Raw genomic sequence first — 23,330 nt, 5'->3', positions numbered from 1 at the left:
TCTCTTATAACATATTCTTTGATTGGTTAAAATCAAAATAGAATATGGCATAGAGAGACACCAAATATTTATTCCATGCTGAAATTTGACCGTAGATATTAGATGCTGTAAGAAAGTGTATCAGGAAGCTTGCTTTACAAAGTTTATTTGTCTTTAGGAAAAAATAGAAGCTTTAGGGAACAGCAAGAGGTAAACTGAGAAATGGTCACACCCGGGATTTTATATGCTTCCCTCATGGACTCGATGCATGTTTATGTTCATGCTCTGCCTTCACAGGCTGTTCTAATTGAATAAGGATAGTGCTAGATAGCTTATGCGTTGTATGGATCTTAATTTTTTTAACCCTCCTTATTAACAGTAAAATAGTATTCTTCTCTAAACTGTTCCTAGAGTTTCGTCAATCACAAATTGATTACATGGCATATCTGTAACCCAAACCCTTTTATTTTCCCTGAATATTAAAATTACTAGAAAAGCAAAATACCTCTGTTAATTATCTTCAAAACTAATTATTTTAATTCTTATAAATTATGTAGCATAATGATTAGCATAATTTTATCTAAAATACATTTACCTAAATCACAATCATCAGTTTTAATGGAAGAAAAGTTTCACTCTTGCTGCCGATTTTCTGCACATCTTTTTACAGTTATTATAGGCTGAAGGATAACACAACCACTTGGAGATGACTTCTGGAACTGTTTCATACAACAAAAATGATCACAATTACAAGCACTGTTTTTAATAAGTAGTAGGAATTTTACTGCTTTCTTTATTAAAATTTACTTTAAATCACAAGACTTTTTGAAACTGCAGGAATTTTTAGGAACTCTTGGCATTGCCCTAACACAGTTCCCTTTGGAGAACCTGTTTGTAAAAAACCTGAGTGAGGTGAAGAGAAGAAAATTTCAGCTAATGTTAGATGTTCTTCTATATTCACCTATATTCTATATTCACACTGCAAATTATTACTGTAAGGCATTTATTAAAGTGGTCAGGGATCTCCAATTACATAAACATTCGTGAGGATTCTGTCCTTGTTCTGTTTTAAATAGATTATGTCTACAGATTGTAAAGGAAAACTGTTCAAACTTGTATCAAGATTATTTCTATTATCATAATTCTCTTTCTAGTATTATGCAGGTTAATGCAATAAATAGTTCTAACATGAAGTTTAAAGCACTTTTTCCATGTTGATTATACTCACTCAACTCTCACTGACTCAAAGCCATGAAAAGGGATCAAGATTTTTTTTAAGGGAAGAATTACCATAGACATAATTTTAAGAACTACTTTTTACATCTTAAAGGGCACAAAATTAGGAGAATATTCTATGGTCTAACTAAAGTGGAGGAGATAATTACATGACAACTCCTATCTGTAGATCCCAAAATCTTCATGTGAAACTGAACCCTTCTGTTTCAGGTTTCCCTTCCTTTTCAAAAAACCTACTTTCACAATACCTATTAATTCCAATAAAGATAAAATTAAAACACCTTTGTGTACATTTGACCTGAAAAGAAGTATTACAAACTCAGTGTAAGTTTGCTCTAGTTTTCTAAGGTCAAATTTAATACAATACAATATGATTACTATTACATAGCCATACAAACTTTTGTATGGCAATTAAGAATTTTATGTTTTTATAAGCAAAGGTGTTATATTGTTTTGTTTTGGGGTTTTTTTACCTTATTATTTTTATATCAAGTTCAAAATGCCTTGTAGCATGTTTGGACACAGTTTTTGTAGCTAAATGCTTTGAGAACTTTGTAGTGACAGAGAAATATATACTGATTTTACCGTCTGACTTAACAATGTGGAAGTCTATAATAATCAGTTAGGGAAGGACAGAACTTGAAAAAATTTGTATGACCATCCACAAGTGTGCATTTGTATCTGTGTACATCTGCAAATTCTTATTTCTATTATGCATTATAACTCTCCTCAGCTTTTCCTTAGTTTAAATGTCATCACACCTCTTTATCCCAACTTTATATCATACAACGTATTTTGTTTCTCCATGTCTTTTTTCTGTGTTTTTCAATACTTAAATCTTGCTGAATCATACTAAAGCCCTTTTTAAACCACTGTTATTCTAATATTTCTATAAGATTGAAAATGTCAGGTCCACACCCATCCTACTGTACTCTGTCATGCTACCTTCTTCATCCGATTCTAAGTGCAATCTGTCCAACCTAACTCTGATCATAAATGCCATCTCACATCCAATTGCATGTTACACACATGCAAATAACCCTGTTCACAAGAAGATTAAAAAAACCCAGATAACCTGAAAACAGCTTTGTGCTTAATCAGAGGTAGATCCATAAATAGTAAGAAGGAATGCCGCATAAATTATTTTTATGTACAGCCTGCTTGGAAAGCTGCTATGAATAATAATAGATAACTGGATTGGACTTTGAATCGTAATACTGACCCTGACAACAAGGCATTTTGATGGTTATTACGTGCTTGCTACTTGCTGTCTGTCATTTTTATTTAGATTGCAAGCTTTCTGAGGCAGTGTGCAATATGGATCAAATCAAGCTCTTGATTTCTTCTGGCTGCTCTAAATATGGATCCTGGAGGCAGACACCAGTTCACCCACACCTGGCCTCCTAGATTAGGTTCAACTTTCTTGTAGGAAAAACAAGTGTACACTCTGACAGAAGCAGTCTACCATATCCAGCTATTATTATGTTATATTAAATTACTAATTTTATTTTAGTTGACTTAACTTTTAGTTGATATTATATTAAATTTCCCATAATTTAAAAAAGCTAAATCAGATTTTTTACCTACTACTTAGATGAATATATCTCTACAGGCTATCTTATCTGTCTCCATTTTCCTGATATCACCACATAACAGGTATTCTGTGTCCTTTCATAAAATTCTTGTATATCTTCAGATATCAAAGAAATGGGAAGCAGTATCAGTGGAATGGTATTTCAAAATTCAGTTTGAATCAACAGTCATTTAATAACCAATATTTAGAACTAAAACTCCTCTAGGTCACTATTTCTCAAATATCTATTTTGGTAACTATGTAGATTTTGTAAAGACATTCCAGGTTGGACTATCCTGTCTACATATGTCTCTATCTTAGCATGCTCCCAGGCAAGTCCAGATGCATCTTTACATGAGCCAGCAATGTGCCCTTCCATCAAAGAAGGTGAATGGTGTCCTGGGCTGCACTAGGCACAGTATTGCCAGCAGGTCAAAGGACGTGATTCTTCCCTTCTATTCAGCTCTGGTGAGGTCACACCTGGAGTGCTGGGTCCAGTTCTGGGCTGCCCAGTACAAGAGGGACATGGACGTGCTGCAGAGAGTCCAGTGAAGGGCTAGGAAGACGATGAAGGGGCTGGAGTGTCTCTGGTAAGAGGAAAGGCTAAGAGAGCTGGGACTGTTTAGCCTGGAGAAGAGAAGACTCAGAGGGGACCTGAACAGCAGGAAACACTTCTTCTCTGTGCACACATTGCCCAGAGATGCTGTGGAGTCTCCATCCTTGGAGATATCCAAAAGCTGCCTGGACATGGTCCTGGACAACCAGCTCCAGGTGTCCCTGTTTGAAGAGAGGGGTTGATCTTCTAACCTCAACCGTTCTGTGATTCTGTGACATCTGACATGTCCTTTTGGTCTGTGCTGGGATAAATAGACAAGCTGCTCAAGAGATTAAGAAAGGTGTTTTGCCAGCATCCTTTGAGGTAGTATTTGAGCGACTAAAATCCTCGCTTTAAAAAAAAATGAGAGGTTTTACTCAACAAGTCAGCCAGGATTTGTTCTGAAAACTTAATTCACAACAATAATCCAATTGTTTCAGAAACATTTACAAGACATAGCTAAATCTTGCTAACCTATATAAATTTATATATTTTCTTATAATCAAGATTATGGAGCCGGTTATGATTAATGAAATGTTCATGTTAATGAAAAAAACTTATAGAGACAGTGGTTTGGTCACTAAAACTATTCTATTTTATACTACCTGAGGATTTGATCCTGAAATGGATCAGATGTGTCATACCTTTTTTCTCAACTTTTTCACAGTATAACTCAGTGGGGCAATTTAATTTTGACAACTTATCTGGAAGTTGGAGAAACATTGAAACATTCATGAAACATAAAAAGCATCCCCAGAGTCCTTCATGCTCATGTTTTGTCACCTGTACATTTTGTTTAATTTATATTCTTCCATAGGTGATGAACAATAATGAGAACAGCTTATGTTTGCCAGGATGAATATGTGTTCACTGCTAAGGGCCATGAATTACCAACAACAGTTTCAATAATGAAACACAGCTTGTTTAACACATTCGTATATCTTAAAAGCCAGCTGAACATATGACGGTTTTCAGAAGATTCTTTAAAAGCAAAACTGTAAAGTATGTTGATTTATGCCTTGCCTTGATATTTAAATGAATTATAATTATCCTAGTCAAAGTTTTATGTGGCAACATACCCATTCCCTAAGATTTACCGCCAATGAGGCATTTTAGCCAACACAACCATTTCTCATAGAATAAAATTTATAGGTATATATATTTTCATTACATATATCTATATCACATGTTTGTGTATATTGATGTATGTGTATATGTGTGTACAAATGTGTGTGTGTGTATGTATCATATATATAAAGACATATCATATACATAGGATATATATATATATAGCTCTATCTACATATGTACTGGTCCTAAAAAAACCCTGTAGTCTCATACTAAGGCTTCTGCATTTCCATACTAGAATGTTAGATCTCCATTTTGATAAGGACTCACAATCAAGTCAAGTTATACTTATGCAAAGCAGCCTAAAACCTCATAAGAAGCATAAATGTGGAATTTACTTCAGTCCTGTGTTCTCTGATGTGACACCGATTTATGAAGTTCTCAGGCTCTGGCACTGTGATGCTTCATTTTACATTTTAATGATCCTCTAGTGGCTGGAACGCAATAGTAACAAATCAAATCAATAAATGGGATGGTTCCACCCTAAACTTCTTCATGAACTGCGTGGAGCAGAGTCTTTGTTCCTTTAGGGGGAGTTTAGAAGGTGCTTCCCCTCCAAAGGGAATCAAGTGCTAGTGTATTAAGCACATTTCTTGTGCTGATACAAACTGATCTATGAACACAGGTAGATTTTTAAGCATCTATTTCTATGATTACCCTGGACAAAAACTTATTTCTTTCAGAGCAGGTGGTAAATCTCCACTACACCAGACCTCTCATAATTGCTTCCAAAAATCATATTTTCCTCTTTGTAATTAATGAGTTTTAAGCACAGACAACTCCTATTTGTAGATCCCAAATGCTCAAGTGAGATCTTCAGCAATCCAAGTGTATGCTAGACACTACCCATTCCCCTTCCTAGGCTCATTTCAGCCCTAGGAATAGTAACTTCAAGTGCAAGAGCTTTCCATTTCTTCCCCCAATTCTTCCTGGCCTCCTTCTGACTTCAGTAGCTGCCAAGGATCTAGGTGCATAGAAAAAACAATATTCAGAATTATTTAGGCATGCTTACCCCAGCCTGGTCCTCTGCAAGGACTAACATAGCATATTTTTCTCTTGTACTTCTGACTCTAGATATGTGTACTCATAATATTTAACAGGGAGTGTGAAGCAAATAATAAGTACAGGTTTATTACAGGTAACACAAGTCTTTTTGTAATCTATGAATAACTACTGTTTAAAACCAAAAGACATCCCTGGAAAAACAGAATTGCTGGTGCAGATGAACTTTGATGGTGTTTCTAGCATTGAGTTGTTCATCAAAATGCTTCATTTTTATCTCCACAGAAAGAAACAAGAATAAGATTGAGCTTAATGGATAAAAATTTAACAATTTAGTAGTTTGGAGGCATATGACCTAGCAAAAGCACCTGTGATTGGCATTGATCACATTTTTGGGGTGTCATTATAATGATCGCTTAGTATGACTATTAAACACTTGACAAGCTTTTCATTATAAGTTTGTGTTATTAGGAGTTTTCAGCTCAAATACATTATCCCCTAACAACCATGACCTTAATGTAAAAGGAGGAAAACATACACTTTGTAACATTTTCCCTTTTCTTTTTTTTTTTTTAAGAAAAAATACATAAAGTGGCAGAGAGAAAGTGAAAACAACTGCTTGATCTGGTTTTAGTATGTGATTTAGACTTTTTCACATGCATAATCTTAATCAGCTATAAACCAAAGAAGAATTCGACATACATGAGTAATAAGAGCCGATTCTTACCCTGTGTTAACAACCGAAAGACAAGGGTGGGGGCAAACCTTATCACCGGAAAATGCTGCTTCAGGAAAGACACCTTAATCAAAGCAGTACTTACATAAAGCTAAGCACATGCTTAATTTCCAGCAACCTGTTTTGTCTTATGAAAGAGGATGACATTAAAATTTCTTAACAATTCCACTAAAGAAACAGACAGTATAGTGGTCGTATTTGTACTTTAGAACCTTATGGTTTTATATTTAACAACCATTTCTCTAAACTGGAGAAATTTATTTACCATCCCAGTTAATGCAAGATCTAATTTAGACTGTCTAACAGTACAAAAAATGAATTTCACAGTGTTAGTCTGTGACCTTCCAGAGGAATGTGAACTGTAATATATAGACCCAATGTGCAGTCTTTTCTGCTGTATGAATTACATTTCAGAGGTTGGTCCACATTGTAAGGGAAAGATATAAATTAAGATAGTGGAGGTGTATTTGAGATATTTACCTAATGCTATTAATTTCTCAATACCTAGTCTCAAAACTACTAAGATGGTTCTTCTCATTAAATGTCTGATATATGATAAATGAAATAGAAAACCCAGTAATTTTTAATTGTTTGAACAGACAAGACAGGAAAAATGGATCTAAGGCTGACAACAGTTCTAAGCTGAATCACAAGGATAAATTTCATAGCTTTGATCGTATAAAAAGCCATTGGGATTTGGTTTAAAAAAACACAAAGTTTAAATATCAAAAGAGGTAAATTCATGATCATTCTAGAATTTCAGAAGAAGATGGGGAAATAGACTTGCTAAGAGGTGATCATTTTGGTTTGGTGTGTGGCAGTAGAGGAAGAGGAAGAAAAAGATCCATTACATTTTGAATTATGACAATTCCCATAAAATGGCCTGCCAGAAAATGAAAAAACATCTTGATTCTGGAAGTAGCGAACATGAGGTAATGACTCTAAACCCATCCAGATCCTACAAGCTACAAAAGGACAGGATGTGGGAAGGAAAAGACATTCTCTATACTGAAAATGTGAAGTTAGCCCTTGAGTACAGCAGGAAGGAAATGAATCAAAATGACGCATCAGTACCGAAGATATTAATTATTACTAAATTTTCACATACAAATCCCACAGGTTGTCTGTTAAAAGAAATAAATTCAAAATCAAATCAGGTTATTATTTATGTGTAGGTAATACAGGAGGAAGTTTATCAAGGACAGCCCATTCTCCTGGCACAGTACAAAGCACTCTTCTTTCCTGGCAAGAAGAAGAGTTCTTTCCTCTGGAGGATACTTCTTTTCCGAGAACAGGATTTTCAAGGGATGTGGGTTTTCTGTAATGTTCTTCTGGGACCTTCCCTGGTCTAGCCATATTCCAGTTCTACATATTGTATAAAATCAGAACAAGAGTGAAATATTAAAGATTCACTAACATCAGTTCTGTTTCTGCATACTGATTATATTAAAAAAAAAAAAGAAAAAAAGAACTGCATTGATTCAGTCAGTGCAATATTCTAAGTCTTCAAGGCAGGGCCAAATTGAAAAGCAAGGTTTGAAGCAACAAAGAAATAATGATGTATTGCATAGGTAGGGTAAACGAGGTGTAGATATGCCATTTAAAACACTACAATTAAGATAGAGTCCTCAGTGTTGTCAGCAAAGAGATGGTGGTTGACAAGGTTGCCTAAAGCAGTTATTTTTACACATCATAAGTGAAGTGGAAAACATATACTGGAAGACTATGAGACTTCTGATCCAGATCAGAATAATAGACTTATTCACATTCAGCAGACATATTCTTATGGCACTTATGATCAACAAACTACAAATGAGAACAAGAAGCTAGATAGAATTCAATGGTTGAAAGACTTTACCAAAAGGGACATAATTTGTAATTTGTAGGCTGACTGTGGGAGAAAAATACGTATCATTCATGTTGCAAAGGGAAACTTATTATGTATCCAGACCATGTATTGGCATATAAGCTTGTTGTGGATCTTCTAGAGCTGAAGAGCAAATTGAAAGCAAAGTAACATATATCTAAGCAGTTTTGAGCAGAAGAGCTTTTCAAATCATATATATGCAACAAAGTGCACCTTGTGAAAGAAGAACAACCATCTCAACTCTCTTTTCATCAAGGTTCAATAAATGTACTAGTTTCAGACATGTTTTCTTTAAATAAATTTACCAATGCAGACAAACTGATGAACTCAGATGCTGCCATAAGCAGGAAAAAGATTGTCCACCAAAGCACGCTTTGTGAAGTTTTTAACAGGCAATCTCAAATGTTTTGTGGATTCCAAACAGACTGGAGGCTTAGTCTGGCCCAGGAACTATGTTTGTACTGCTTTAAACATCCAGCCTATGGACTGCTCCCTGCTCCTTAAGCCAAATTATACCGGGCTTTTCAAATATGCATTGATGTAGCCTATTCCTCCATCATGGAACAGTGGTTACATTTATGACTCATAACTCTTAGAGCAATCTGTGGCTAGATACATACCCCATATGCCTCTGTGCATCTTCATCAAGACCCTTCAAGGCCACAAACACCATGTTCAACTGCACTAAGTGGCTTTCATTAAAAAAATTGACATGTGCTTAACATTGAGGTAACATCTGTTACATGTTGCAATAACATTCTGCCCACTGCCACTGCTCCTGGTGTCTGTCATCGAAACTGTATATTCTGCCTATGCTTTTGGCTGACAGTCTTCATTATCTTGGACTGTTCATAGATCTTCCTTGGTCTCTGTCACGATGTCACTCCAGCTGCCACTGGTTAGAAACATCAAACCAGATGGGTAGGACAGTACTTCTACGCAATTAGAATTAAACTTAATGCTAATGACATAAATATAGCATGGTTACCCTTGCAGTTTTCTTCAGGAAGCTGCTGTGAAGAAAGAGCACATGCCTTGCCAACATTCTTTATCAGCTGAGACTACGATAACTATTGCTTCTTTGGAGTCATGCTGCCCTCAGCCTCTGAGATCCAGTTCAGGATTGGCAAGGCATTTTGGGAATGATTGCATCAGTTGTCCATGCAGTCACTATCCAGGCTGTCTATGGATGATTTACTGTGACAACCTATCTGAGGTCATGGAAGCTCTGGCCCAATATAGGCTGGCCAGCTGGCAGAGGGCAGCAGGCAAGGCCAGGTAAAGTGTCCCATGAGGCTTTTATGGGTATGTCACCTGCAATTGCTGGTATTTGTTTGCTCCCGAAGCACTACCAAGGATCAGCAATAGATTAAACTGTTAGCCAGCTACATGTAACATGCTAGAGCCTTTAGCGATTCATCTCTATATGAAAGGAGATAGGATGACAAATTCTTTTTATCCATGACTGTCAGAGCACATGGGGCATGAGCAAGACTCTACAGGGAGCGAGACACTCCTTTAATCATTTTTACTGTGCATTCACTTTGGGACAGTCATGGGCCATGCAGCTTCTCTGCGGAAGGCACATTCATCCAGCTGACAAAATGTGTGATCTGAGGGATAAAATGGATGATACTATTCCCAACAATGTGCAGATTATCACTGACTGCTGCACTTAATGCAATCTATGTGAAGATGTTTGCAGTATATTCAAGGCAAATGAGTATCTTCCGTGCTATTTGCAATCTTGTATCTACTATTGGTATATGTTTCCAAATGCAGATTTCTAAATAATCATACTGTAATAGGACTAAGTACAGCAATATAGCACTTGCTTTGAGTCACATACAGATTTAAGGTAAGGAAGTTTGGAGAATGCTATTAATTTAATAACACATAAGAGCCAGCCTCACCAGGTGGTGAATTTTGTAGCATGCTGAATACTCATACCTTAAAAAAACCCAAAATGTTCTTCCTGGTTGACTGACTGTGTTCAGCATTTCCCATTGTTTCTATGGCGGGGACCTAAAAACTCAGCCTCCTGCACTGCTTTGCTGACAAACATTCATTGTTCCTGGAAGTAACTTTAAAGAAGTGTAGAAATCTCTTTACCTTTCTTCCATATCCTGTCCAACAAATTCCTTATTATCTCTTACAACTAATATACATCAAAGATACGTCATCCTCTTAAGATCAAATTATTTCACACAAATCACTCTTGAGATGTCATCAGGGTACATCTACACTTCAAACAGGCTAGGTGGATCAGAAAACAGGAATGTGGAGGGTCAGCACAAGCTAACTTATACTGCCAAGACTGGGTATGTAAAAGTAATTGGAGTAAGACATAGATAATAAAAATTGTTTTGCACTTGGTATACTTTTTCTACATAGATACAAAATACACAAACAGCTGTATTTGGTATTCATGTCAATAAGTTTATTCCTTCCTACAGAAATCACATTGTCACTGTAATCACATGAGAAAAATATCTCTGAAAATTAAACTGATAATTGCTAATTTAATTTGTGATGAACTAAACTAAAACATGAGGGATTTTTGGCATGCATGGGGAAAATATATTTTATATATACAAAAGCTATCACTGACTGCAACAGAATTTATAACATCTAATATATCTTGTCACAATGGATGGCAGATTTTACTGAAACACTTACTAATGAGACCATTGTTTTTGGATTCCTTACCCAACAGTATAATTGCAGCTGACAAAAAGCATCTTAAAATTCTTTCAGCAAAGGTGTCAAAATAATTTTCATTCAGTCTGCCTTCAGCAGACTTCACTCCCAATGACAAAGGACAAAAAAATCTGCTCTGCAAAGAACTAACTAAAAATGTACAAAGTTTTTCAAAAAGTTAAGATTATTATTTTACAGTTAATAAACTGAAAACAGTTAAGCATGAAATTCACTTAACAAAGACATTTTTTACGTATTAACAAATGCATCATAGGCAAAAATGATTCTCAGGCCACTTTGAAATATGCCTGCCCGCAAATGGCACAAATAAAAAGGACTCCGACCAGATCTTGAAATGGAATTCAGGTAAAAAATAAAAGCATAATTGCATGTTGAATTTAAAAAAACATTGAACTTCATCACTAAAGACATATACTCTATGTTGAGAATTTCTTATATATTGTGGGGAGATTTTATGAGTGCTTGGACTGGGTGCCCAACATAGCAGTAGGCCTGATGTAAAAATGGCTAAAGAGAGGTAGCCACCAAGCAACATGTCTGGATCATGTAAAAATTTTCATTTTTCAAAATTTATCAAGTTTGGTGAGTTTTTTGGACCCACAGCTACTCAGTCAAAATGGCATTTTTATTTGTCTCCCAGAATGGCCATATTGGCCAAGATGTCCCTGCTGTGGCAGGGGATTGGAACAGATGATCTTTAAAGGTCCCTTCCAACCCAAACCGTTCTGCAGTTCTATGATTCTATAGTTTATTTTTCACGTTTCATGTATTTGATTATAAACCTGTTTGCCTATATGAGAGTTGCTGTTTTCACGGGAAGTAAACCATCTCCATGCTTTGGAGATCCAGCAAAATCTTTAAGTACAAACTCTGTGTTAGCTTGTAAATGGGATGAGACAGTGTAGTTTAACACTGAGTGCAACACTCATACCCTAAAATCTGCTATTGTGAGCTAGAATAGAAAGTTTATTGGGGAATTCATAGTATTTTCAAAAATCAAAAATTTTTGATACATTGGATGGATCTAACTAGTCAAACAGAGTTGTATTTAGTCCATATAAATTCATAACAGAGTCAAATAAAATTGTGTCTTCTAAATATAAACACACTTGCAAGCTTGGAAAGGATGAAACCCTAAGTTACAGAACAGTTCTTATCCTGTGCAGCAATATTTATTTGTTTTATTGAAATATGTATTTCATATATCTCTGTCTATCTGTGTCATATAACCTATATGCATAGATCTATTAAAAAAAAAAAGTCAGTGGAATTTGTAGCAGCCTTTTAATTCTCTCTCTTATGCATTGGAATGTCTTGAAATTTAAAGGGCTTCAGAGAGTTCATATAGGATCTTTAAATGTTCGGAGACATTGCTGGTTTAGTTTATATTAATTTCTGAAATATTTTGGTACAGGAGAATGTAGTTTATATAAAAAACAATTATTTAATGAAAGTCAAAGTATATTAGAAAAAGTATTTTAGAAAACCCTTTAAGTGTGTGCATGGAATTAAATTATCAAGAGTTGAAGTACAGGACATTCCTGAGAACAATACAAAGCCAGCGGATTTACAGAGGAATAGAAGTAGCTGTATTCAAGGTATCTAATTCATTGCAAGCAAAATCTAGTAAAGCTGTCCTTAGTACTTATCCTCTAGGCTCCACATTGAAATGAATGTTTGCTTTAGTTTCCCATATTTTTGTGGCAGCAAAGAACTAAAATCCTGCATGTATATATGCTTAACTGTACAGACTTACTCATTTTAATTTTAAGGGTATGAAATAATAAAATGAAAAGTATCCATTTCTTCATAAGACTTCACCCAAAATATTTACTGCAGGAATTTTTCAACATTGTCAATATTGGACTCATACTTGTCCCACTGAACTCAGTATCTGACTTGAAGAACACTGGACTAGTTTTGAGCACTTCTGAAACCTTATTCTAACTTCATAAATATTCAAGATAATATACCCTACGATATTTTGTACTAACAGAAACTTGACAGAGACTTTGGGGAATTTCAGGATTCAAAGGATATCTACCAAATATACACAGAAACTTGTACTCAGATTTTCCTTTCTCCAACATCTCTATGTCTACATCATAATTTATGATACTTTTCAGGTTCCACACACTTAAGAATCATACATAAATATAAATTAACCTTCAACTGAGATTCATATTTGTTTATTAAAGGGATCTGGAATCCATGCCTTAAGCATTTTTGTCTTCCTACCTAGTTTATTCATTTGGAAACAACTCCTGAAATTTTAAAACCTTGGAGCATTATGGCTGATAAGCAGTTTTATGACTTTTTTTTTTCTTTTTGTGCAAATTCAGAAATCTAGATTACAGGAGGCATATTTATCTTCTGTTAAAGAGGAGCTTCAGAAGAGGTGTTTGGGCTGAGGATTTTGTAGGGTTTACTTCTACCTCTGTTCTTATTTTTCCAGTTTCTCCACAGGAACCCAATGCTAGTCGTAACGTGAAAGTCAATAAAAGGTCTATTCTAACTTTAAATACCTTTTTGAGAGAGGAGAAGGAGAAAGATTAGACTTTGTCAAGCATTTTTGTTGGTGCCAGTGAGCTCAGTCGTTCATTTCAGACTGTAAAATATAATGTACTTTCCCAGTGATTGTACTTCTGTGCTCAGAACAATAGGTTTGGCACATGAAGCTGAGTAGGAGCATGGAGATGTATTAGTTCAAAATGGGTCATAAAATAAGGACCTACATTTGTTTGCAACAGTGACAACAGTCAGAAAATAGATTCTGATGCATTTAAATTGTTTCTATTGTTAACCCAGTAACCTGTACAAGGCATTTCCAAAACTCTCTCTCGTACCAGAATTTTAAAAATGAGTGAGTTATCTTTTGTCATAACATGTTATTCCAGCTAATAATTTTATGACACACAAGAAGTTAAAATAAAGAATTAAAACTGTTAGAAGAGCCAAGCTTAGGAAAAAAAAATAAAATAAAAATTATAACCTCTATGGTATAGGTTGGAAGTATGTGAGCCAGACAAAAATTTAATACATAGGAAATAGAATTAGTAGACCAAGGTATCGAACAGCTCCTTAAACTCAAACTATCATTAGTTTTTGAAAGATTCTCAAGGTATTTGAAAATCAAGAACCCATTATTGTAATTATCTAGATTTGTTTTATTCTATTTACTAGTTATGCTTTGAAATGCATGATCCCTGTTTAAATGATAGTGGAACTAAGAGACATTTTGTTTTCATAATCTTATGCTTTTCATACACCTGAATGGTTGAAGTGTCTCACTGACAGCACTCAAATACATTGTCATTGCACCTACTAATGAGGGCAAAGTTGTACAGCCTCAGGTTACTTTATTAATTATTTTCCAAATTTTAATACCAATACCCTTCATGGAAACAATGTGTAGTTTTCACAGATATCAAGCTACCATACAAGAAGGTATGAGTTACATATGATTTCAAACCAAGTCTGCCTTTTAAACCTACACACCTCAGCATATATCAGAATGCACTATAAAATATTGCTTATTTCCACATGACGTTCAGCCACCATCACTGTAGTGTGTGAAATCAGACCTAATGAGTACTGAAAACAGTGTGTCAGGATAGCCACAGGTCTGCCTGTGCTGCAGGATTATATGGATGTATTACAACACAGGCTGAAATTAATTTAAATAGTTGCGGGCTAATGAATGTCAAAGGAAAAGAAGGGCTAAATTTTGAAAATCCCTCAGAAAATTAAAAAATACCTGAACATACAGTTTCATCTGCTCTGACTAGGCTACAATCTGGTGCACAAATTAAAGCTAGCATGTGGTTGTCTTTTCTAAAACTCAGTACTGTAGAGCTACCTTTAAGTTTGCCACATCCTTGATACCAGAATTACTGAGCCGATAGATGACTCAGATTATAAGTGTAAATGTTGTTTATGTAAAGCACTAGGGATTGGTTTACTGCAGCTTGGCCCTTTTTCACCTCTCAAAATAAATAACAAACTTGCTCTCTAAGTGCCAAAATGGCTTCAACTTTTCTGTAACTCCAGTTGGTGTTTTAACCTTGTCTGAGCAGTTTCTTTAAGACCATCGTAAATGAACCACTAGGGATAAATGCTGTAGGAGTGAGCTTGAAGCAAAATCCTTCCCTGATCGGCAATTCTTACAGATAATTTATGTCAAGCTGATTTCCAAAGGTTGATTCTGAGATTGCACATATTTATCTGGTTATTTCTTAAGATTCATGTCATGAAATTGTGTGGCTCCTCAGCTCTTTTTGATGACAAAGCTTGTGCTGCTTCTCTATCAAATTAATTGAAATCTCCTATACCAATGTACTTTCATGTCTTCTGGTATCCCAAAGGCAGGCTTGTCAATCACACAATCACTCTGCTGCTGTTCTGCAGTTGACCTGATTCGGCACTGAATAGGAACAAGCGCTTCTGTGCAATCAAACTGGAACTGATGGATACCAAAGAGACCTTGATAGACTCACTTAGTACCAGGCAGTGGGAGTAAGGGAGGGAAGACAGACAGAACAAGAGAGAATGCACTGGGGAAAACAGTTGCTTTGGAAGTGATTTTTTTCTTTACAAATCTGTACAGAAAGAAGCAAGTGTAAGTATACAAATAGGGTAATGTAGGGTGAGTTCTTTCACACACATAAATGATGTTCACACACAGCACAGCTTTAGGTGTTCACTTTTGTTTCTAATCACCCAAGGCTTCCTGTACAATTAGCATAAGGGAAAAATTTCCTTTTGTGGATAACATAAAAATTTCCTATTGTGGGTAACAGAAGGAAACACTTTTTCACTGTAAGGGTGACTGAGCACTGGAAAGGATTGCCCAGAGGGGTTGTGGAGTCTCCATCCTTGGAGATATTCAAAAGCCACCTGGGCAACCAGCTCTATGTGTCCCTGCCTGAGCAGGGGGTTGGACCAGGTGATTTCCAGTGATCCCTGCCAACCTCAACCACTTACTGTGATTCTGTGATTCTATGAACTCGTAAAACCTACTTTGGTCCTTGGAATTCAGAGGAAGCCCAGGGCAACATGTTTGCCTCCATAGGCATCAGTGTATTCCTCTGTCCCTGGGTCCCCTTTCCCCAACCTCCAAATGTTAAGTGTCTTTAATTGTTCTTCTGAAATTAAAGAAAATGTAGCCCAGGGTGAAGTATTTCTGTTAGGAAACAATAAACAAGGTGTACAGAGTTTCAGAATTTTATTTTGGAAGAAAAAAAATGAGATATTTTTCTTCCCCTAAAATGTAATAAGAGATGACAGAAATAGGAATTCTGAAATAAATCAACAGTTATAGCCTAGGAATAATTTCTGTACCATAAAAAAGCCAAATTTGGATTTTACAGAAGACTATATGGCTGGCTTTCTAGTGTCACCTTTTTGGAATCAAATCAAGGTTGATTGTGTATGGCATTTTGACTTTTACAGAACAGGCGGTTTATGTGATTTATCAGTTAAAGGCCCATTGAAAAACAGTTGGAGACAGAAATCTGATTAGATGTTGTTCAGAGCCTCAATAAATATTTAGGGAGATAACTCTTACTGAAATTAATGGAAATTAGATCCCTTAAAACCACTGAGAATGTAAGCCATGGACGCTTGGATACATTGAAAAAAATGAAGATATTACGTGACTGATTATGTGTTCTTTTAAAGGGCTGGAATCTGGACCAAGATGAAACTAATCTGATTCCAGATTCAAGTTTACTCCACTTTCTAAGAAAAAGAAACACTTTTGAGGTCTACCTGAAAAGGCCATGAAGTCTAGAAAACTGTCCTCAGGTAATTTAATTACTTCTTGTCCCACCACCTGTACTTAAATTTGAAGTTTGTTTCACCTTTTGAAAGAAGGTAATTGAGTTGGCATAGTTACTAGCACTTTTATCTTTTTGTCCCACAAAGTGTTCTCAGGAAGACTGTAGTTCAGGTTAGAAATCTGAAGAGGTGAAGATACACCTTGAATGGATTAAGGCCTTTCTGAAGGTACCAAAAATGATCTGTAAAGAAACATAACAAAACATTAATAGCAGCTTTGCAGAATGAGGAAAAATACACCGTTTAGTGCTATGTAAAGAGATCTTCATACTAATGAATCAGAAATCTTTTCTACTTGTACCTGTATAATAAACCACCAAGTTGCTGTCTGGGACTTATGAATGCAGGACACATTCTATATATATTTATACCCTTATAAGAAGACTATTTCCTATATAGGATGTACATGCAATATCCAGTGATCAAACATAAACAGACCAGTGAGATCAGGGACCCCATTTGATGTGGGCAAGAAAAAGAACAAGTACTATGTTTGTACAGCTTATTTTTTCTACGCATTGTGAGAAGTTGCACCAAAGATATTCTTTGGTCTGTGAACATATCCTGTGAGAGCCTCCTCTAGTTGCCAGTTGCCCTCTGTGCATCAGAGTTTGCTGCTAAAAGATATCTGAGAGTTATTTTATTTCAGTCTCGTCTCTACAAAAGCTATGTTCAGTTCCCTCTCCCTTGACATTCATGTAACCTATCTTCAGTCAGCCTCATTAGTCACCTTGACTGCAATTTCAGTGCCTTGTAGGTTGGGATAGCCTGTGGGAAAGAGTTGCTTCTGTTTATCCTCCACAGTAGGTAGCTACTGTGAAGAAAAGATAGTTGCAACTATTTACTGTTCTTAAATACTGATTTTTTACTTCCTCATCTGCAGGAATTTGCACAGGGGTCTGCATTTACACTTGATATTCTGATGTGAGAAAGTGACAAAAATAGTGCCTTCACCCGGAACAGCCCTCAGCATAAACCAAACTGCAGCTTCCAGAACAGTGGAAGGTGTGTCTCACATCTGGGTGTATGTGTGTGTTTCTGCTGAAGGACAAAACACCAAGCATGCAATTTTCTGAAGAAAGACAAAGTTTTGCTTGGTCGTGCATTCTTCTACGTCTAGAGAACAGAAATAACAATCTTCAAATGATGTCTTTGAAGAAGAGAGACCAGAATGATTTGTGACTCAGGAGGTGAGTTTTTGTTTAAAGGTCTGTAAGGAACTGTCAATAAAGATTTCATAAAATGATGGAACTGGAAAAATGCTAGAGAGGATCTGTTCAAATTTTACAATGCTTTTGTGAATGCTGTGAAGACATATATTTGCTCACTGACATCCATGAAGGTAAATTAGAAAGATATAATCAGAACATGATCTTTAATGGATTACCTCATTGTCAGGATTTACAGAAAGGTATGTTCAGTGCACAGAGGCAAAAAAGGGCTTTTTTTTCTGAAATGTGTAGACATTAACTCTGAAATTATTGTTCTGAAGTTATTAGATTTAGATCATTGATGTTCTCTGATAATATCAGTCTTGTGTTCAAAGTAATTATATATTCCAGTAAAGCCTTACCTTTTTTTTGTGAGTTGGTTGCTTTTGCTTCCATTTATTACCATCGTCTTCTGTATCTCCTTTGTTTAGTCCCTTATATTTTACCGTACTGCAGAGCTATTTGGCCTGTTATACATAAGAAATAAAAGATGATGACTAACTTAATTTTCCAGCAAACACTGCACTTGTTTCTTTTCTTTAAATAAATTGTTCAAACACTTTCCTCTTTTGGAGAGGCCATTGTCTTCAAGCCAGAAGCAGTCATGCCTTCCAAATCTTAAAGAGGAGGAAAGGGGAGGCAGCTCTTTCTCCTCAGTGATGACATTAACTTCAACATTTGGATCTGAAAATCATAACTTTCCCTAAAATGAAAGAGAAATAACAGGCCCATTAAGTACCTACACCAGGAAAAAGAATTAAAAATCATATTAATAATCTCAGGATGAATTGCTTGCTATTATACTGTCTCCTTTGCTACAGAGAAATGCACTGAAATGTGCAATCAGGCCAGATAAACACATGTTGATAGGATTTTTACACAGAAACAGTGCACCCCTTGGGTGTTAGTCCCCATCTTTTGTTAAACAGTTTCATTTTGACAAGTTACTGCATACTTTCATTCAAAACCACCTCTCGTCTGATACAAGTAAAATGAAAAAGAAAGGGAGGGGAAAAAAAAGAGAAAGCGGCTTTGCTTTACAGAGATTACCAGTCCTTCACAGACATATTCAAATCAGAAAAACTGTGAAATACATATTCAATAATTTGATGAGGAAAAAATGATAGCTAAGCCCTCTTGACCTTTTACGCAGCCCATTAACACAGTCCGCTAACACCTGCTTTGTAATTAATGTGCTAATCAAGGCAGCAGGGTTTACCAGTTACCACATTTCTGTACAGATTTCCAGCTTTGTTGCCATGTTGCTATCTCAATTAGTCTGCAGCACTCTTAATGTAGCCTCCTCCTGCAGGAAGAAAATTGGTTTCAGATGTGAATGCTTCATAATGAAGCAATCCCTTAATGTATAGTGAACTTATTATGCATTATGCTGAAACTAATTTTCTTTCTTCTAGAAGTGTATGTGTGCTTAAAACTTAGGTGCAGAACAAATGATATTCATATTTGTCCCAAAATGAGATATTTGGGAATAGTTTATAATAAACAGGCAAACTGTCACCGCCATAGAGTTGAAAAAGCTGTTCACTCAATATGCTGTTTGCTTAGGTTCTGTCCATATACGCACACAAACAAATCATTTTATGTCATATATTTCATGTCCACTTGCAATATTAATACCATTAGAATTACTGAAATGTCACCTGGAAAGCAGAAAAGCATTTGAAAACTGTCATGTGGATAAGGTTCCCATGGAAACCAATTTCCTTGATATCCATGTGTTCAATATAACTGCCTGTAATTTTGTTTGGATACTCGTGGATAAAAAGCTGCAACAATAACTTGGAAATAAGTTACGCATTTTTAAAAGATTATAAAAATATTCATTTAATGCACCGTGTGACTCACGCAATAGAATAGCACTAACCTTATCAGCATTCATCACTTCTAGCCATAGCTGTCATGCTACATATGATGTGTATGGCATGTTGACTTTGGAAACCAAAGGATTTTACCAGAATAAACACAGTGCCTTGAGTTTTTTGTTCAGTACATAGAGGAGTTATACTAGGACAGCGGGGTTAAGCACATTTGCAATGTAGACTACAACGTCATTGAATCCCCTACTGCAAGTCCCTAAGATTGGTTACCTTACACAGTGCTCCTGTGTCACAAAACCACGCAACTCCAGAACACGAGACGCTCGTGCTGAGAATAAATTGTAAGGCTGCCCCCACCCAAAAGTACTTACAATAAAATTGGATGTGGCAGGCATAATTAGTGACAAATTAAAGTAACTGAGATGCAGAGATGAAACACTCTCACAAGGCTGCCTGGCTAAGAGTTAATAAAAGAAATTACCAAAGGAAATAGTCCTTGTGAATAATCGTAAAGTTTATCCCCTAAAAAACAAACAGACAAAAAAACACCAAACAAACCCGAAAGCAAACCCTAAATGGTTTGTTGGTGTTTTGGGTTTTTTTTGTTTGTTTGTTTGTTTGTTTTCTTCTAGTTTTGATTCCATAAAAGCCAAAAAACCCCAAAATCTCTTTCTCTCTCCTTTCTCCAAAAATGAAACACAACACCCTCAGATGCAATCTGCTAAACTGTAGGTAAGTAACTAACCAACCACATGGTCAGGACCCTTGTTTGGAATAAGAAATTTCAGATCTCTTATGAAACAGTAAGGGCTTGAATTTCAGCAGTTTGCTGTTTTAATTTCCTCTCTGCTCTGGTTTTGGCCAGAAAATTCATCTTTTACACAACAAACATCACCAAGTCTTGCTTCCTTTCCTTTTTTTGTCTTAAGAAATTTCGTGTCTTGAAGGCTGGATTTTTTTAGTTTTGGTCTCCTTATATCCTGGAGCCACCTAAGGCTACATTAGTCACCTATATCCTCAGTTACTTAAGTTTCTTCAGCCATCTCATATCCTTTGTCACACTATGTCTTTAGCACCTCACATCTCTGTTTACCATGTAAATACTCCCATGAGATACATGGTCCTGTTATTGAAGTAAGATGTTTCTTCAACATGAATATGTATATCCATGTGAACTATGTAATAAATGATGAGTATTTTTTTCTGTCTTTTTACTGAAGATGAAAATCAAATATCTGAAAAACATCTACTTTTAGTTTAAAAAACCTGCAAGTGAGGATTCTTTCTTCTGACATTTTTCATGTGTAGAAGGGAAAAAACCCAATACCCTAGAAATAGAGAGAATATCCGTTTGAGTAAGACAACACTAGTAATAAAGGGGAAATAAATTAGGAATACAGACTTTTTGCTTCCTTCAAAACCAGTTTGTGAAGTTTTTCAATTGTAAGTCATTGTGTTATTTCAGTGGGTCCCTAGTTAAACTGTTTGCTATCTTCTAAATCTGATAACCTAAATTTTCTGAGTTACATGGCTAAGTTTTGAGCCCATGTAAAATAGAAATAAGGAATATGCTTAAAGCTTGAGGTAATTCTTTTTTCTGTTGTTATTATTAGAGCTGCAGTGACAGCTGTAACAAGTACGAATTTTCCAGAAAGTACAACAGCATATTTTACCTCTTTAGATATATTCTACTTATTACAAAAATGTTAACCTGAGTATACTTTGCTGCACTGCCTACCCATCCAATTCAAGCCATAAGCGGAAGAGAATTTAAAATTTTATAAACCATTTCCTGGAAGTAGCAAAAGACTACACTGCTGATAACTGGTCATTAATGTCCCTGATTCTGAATTAATATCCTTAATTTTGCCTGTGCTATACTGATGATATGCCTTGGCACTGAATGAAGACCTGATGTTTTTTCTGTAGCCTACATCACTTGTTACTTCATAGGAGTATACCCACTGTTACATATAGAGCAAATTTGAAATATAATTTTATTTTGCAGTTTGTTTCCCTGGTTAAAAGAAGGAGAAGTCACGAAATTCTAAAATCATTCTATTGCAGTTCCAATATATCAAGACAAGATTGTTCTGAGATTCTTTGTTCAAATACTAAACAAGGCAGTAACTGTGCAATCTATGTGTCAAACTCATGAAAAATGTTTCTGGATAGTCGAGAGACATGGACAAAACCTTCATGTAGTGAATTGTGGAAAAGGACAAGAGAAGAAAAACCAGGATTGTAGTGTTTAAGGGCTTAAAGTGAGACAGTCACTGAGGAAATGGAGCAACAGAGAGTTTTGTCTCCAGCAAGCTACCTTTTACTTTTCTGAGAAGTTCAGATAATAAATCGACGAGGCAAGTCTCCTGATGATATATGTATCTAAATTTGAATTACTGGCTGTTATGAACAAAGCTAAAGTTTTGGCTTCCTCTGTCTTCAAAACTCCTGGAAATGTGACAAGATTACATCAATAAAAAATTAATGTTTCTGATGGTAGATCCTAACATTAAGATGATTTTCAGACTTACTGCTCTTGTCCTTAGAATGACTTAGCATTTAAATATATCCTTGGATGTTATATGAAAAAAAAGACCATAATCCTTCTTTCGAGGCTCAGTTTTTTCTGTTTTCGTTTAGCAGGTTTTTAACACTTAATAACAGCAGGCAATTCTTTCTGAGATGCTTTTCCCTTGTATACACTAAAATACTTTTTCTCAGATAGCATATTTGAGTAGTAGTTATCTAATATTATGATTTGCAAATAGTTGGAAAAGTGAGCAGACATGAAAATGAGGTTATTTTCAATGTTTATGGACTGTTTATCTCACTAATATTTTACTTTACTTTTTTTTCACTACATTGGGGGAAAATTGTTTTTTTCTTAGCCTTAATTATTATTAAACAATTTAACAAGTTTTAACTGGAATTTTTAGTCTCTTAAAATATGTGAGACTATTTACTCATAATATTCTTGCCAATTTGGAGAATGAGTGGATACATGGAGTATTATACAAATGCTTTCAAAGTAAGCTAATGTGAAGAGAAAGTAAGTACAAATATCTCGCTAACTCTTGGTGTTTAGCAGATAAAGTAAACATGAGAATGATGGTCCTAAATCTGTAGTATTAAACCTGAATGAAAACTGGTCATCTAAAAATATAACATAGTGGTGAAATAGTTATTATATGCACATTACATTGCTAGTTGCATATTCTTAGCATTCTTTTTGTAGCATAATCGGCTTTTTAAATCAATCTTCCTTCCTCAAGCATGTTACAACTATAAGTGCACATGTAAATGTATACGTGTGTCTGAATATGAATATGCCTAGATTCCTACAAAGACATTATAAAGTCAAAACTGTTTATTACAATAAAATGTGAGAACTCAAATTTTGTTTGTAATTGATCAAACCCTGAAGTAATCTTTAGGCTCATATTATAGAAGTCTTTTATACTGCGTCATCTTCAAAAGAGACTATCAGACTCAAATGCACGACTACAGAAATATCTCCTAAAGATTTTTAACTTAATGGGATTGGTGAAGTTTCCCATTCTATATGTTTTTTTATTTCTAAAATGCAGTCTTCCACCTTATTCT

The sequence above is a fragment of the Buteo buteo genome, chromosome 3, assembly GCF_964188355.1.
Source record: "Buteo buteo chromosome 3, bButBut1.hap1.1, whole genome shotgun sequence".
NCBI classification, from domain to species: Eukaryota; Metazoa; Chordata; class Aves; order Accipitriformes; family Accipitridae; genus Buteo; species Buteo buteo.
Note: the sequence above shows the minus strand (reverse complement) of the source record.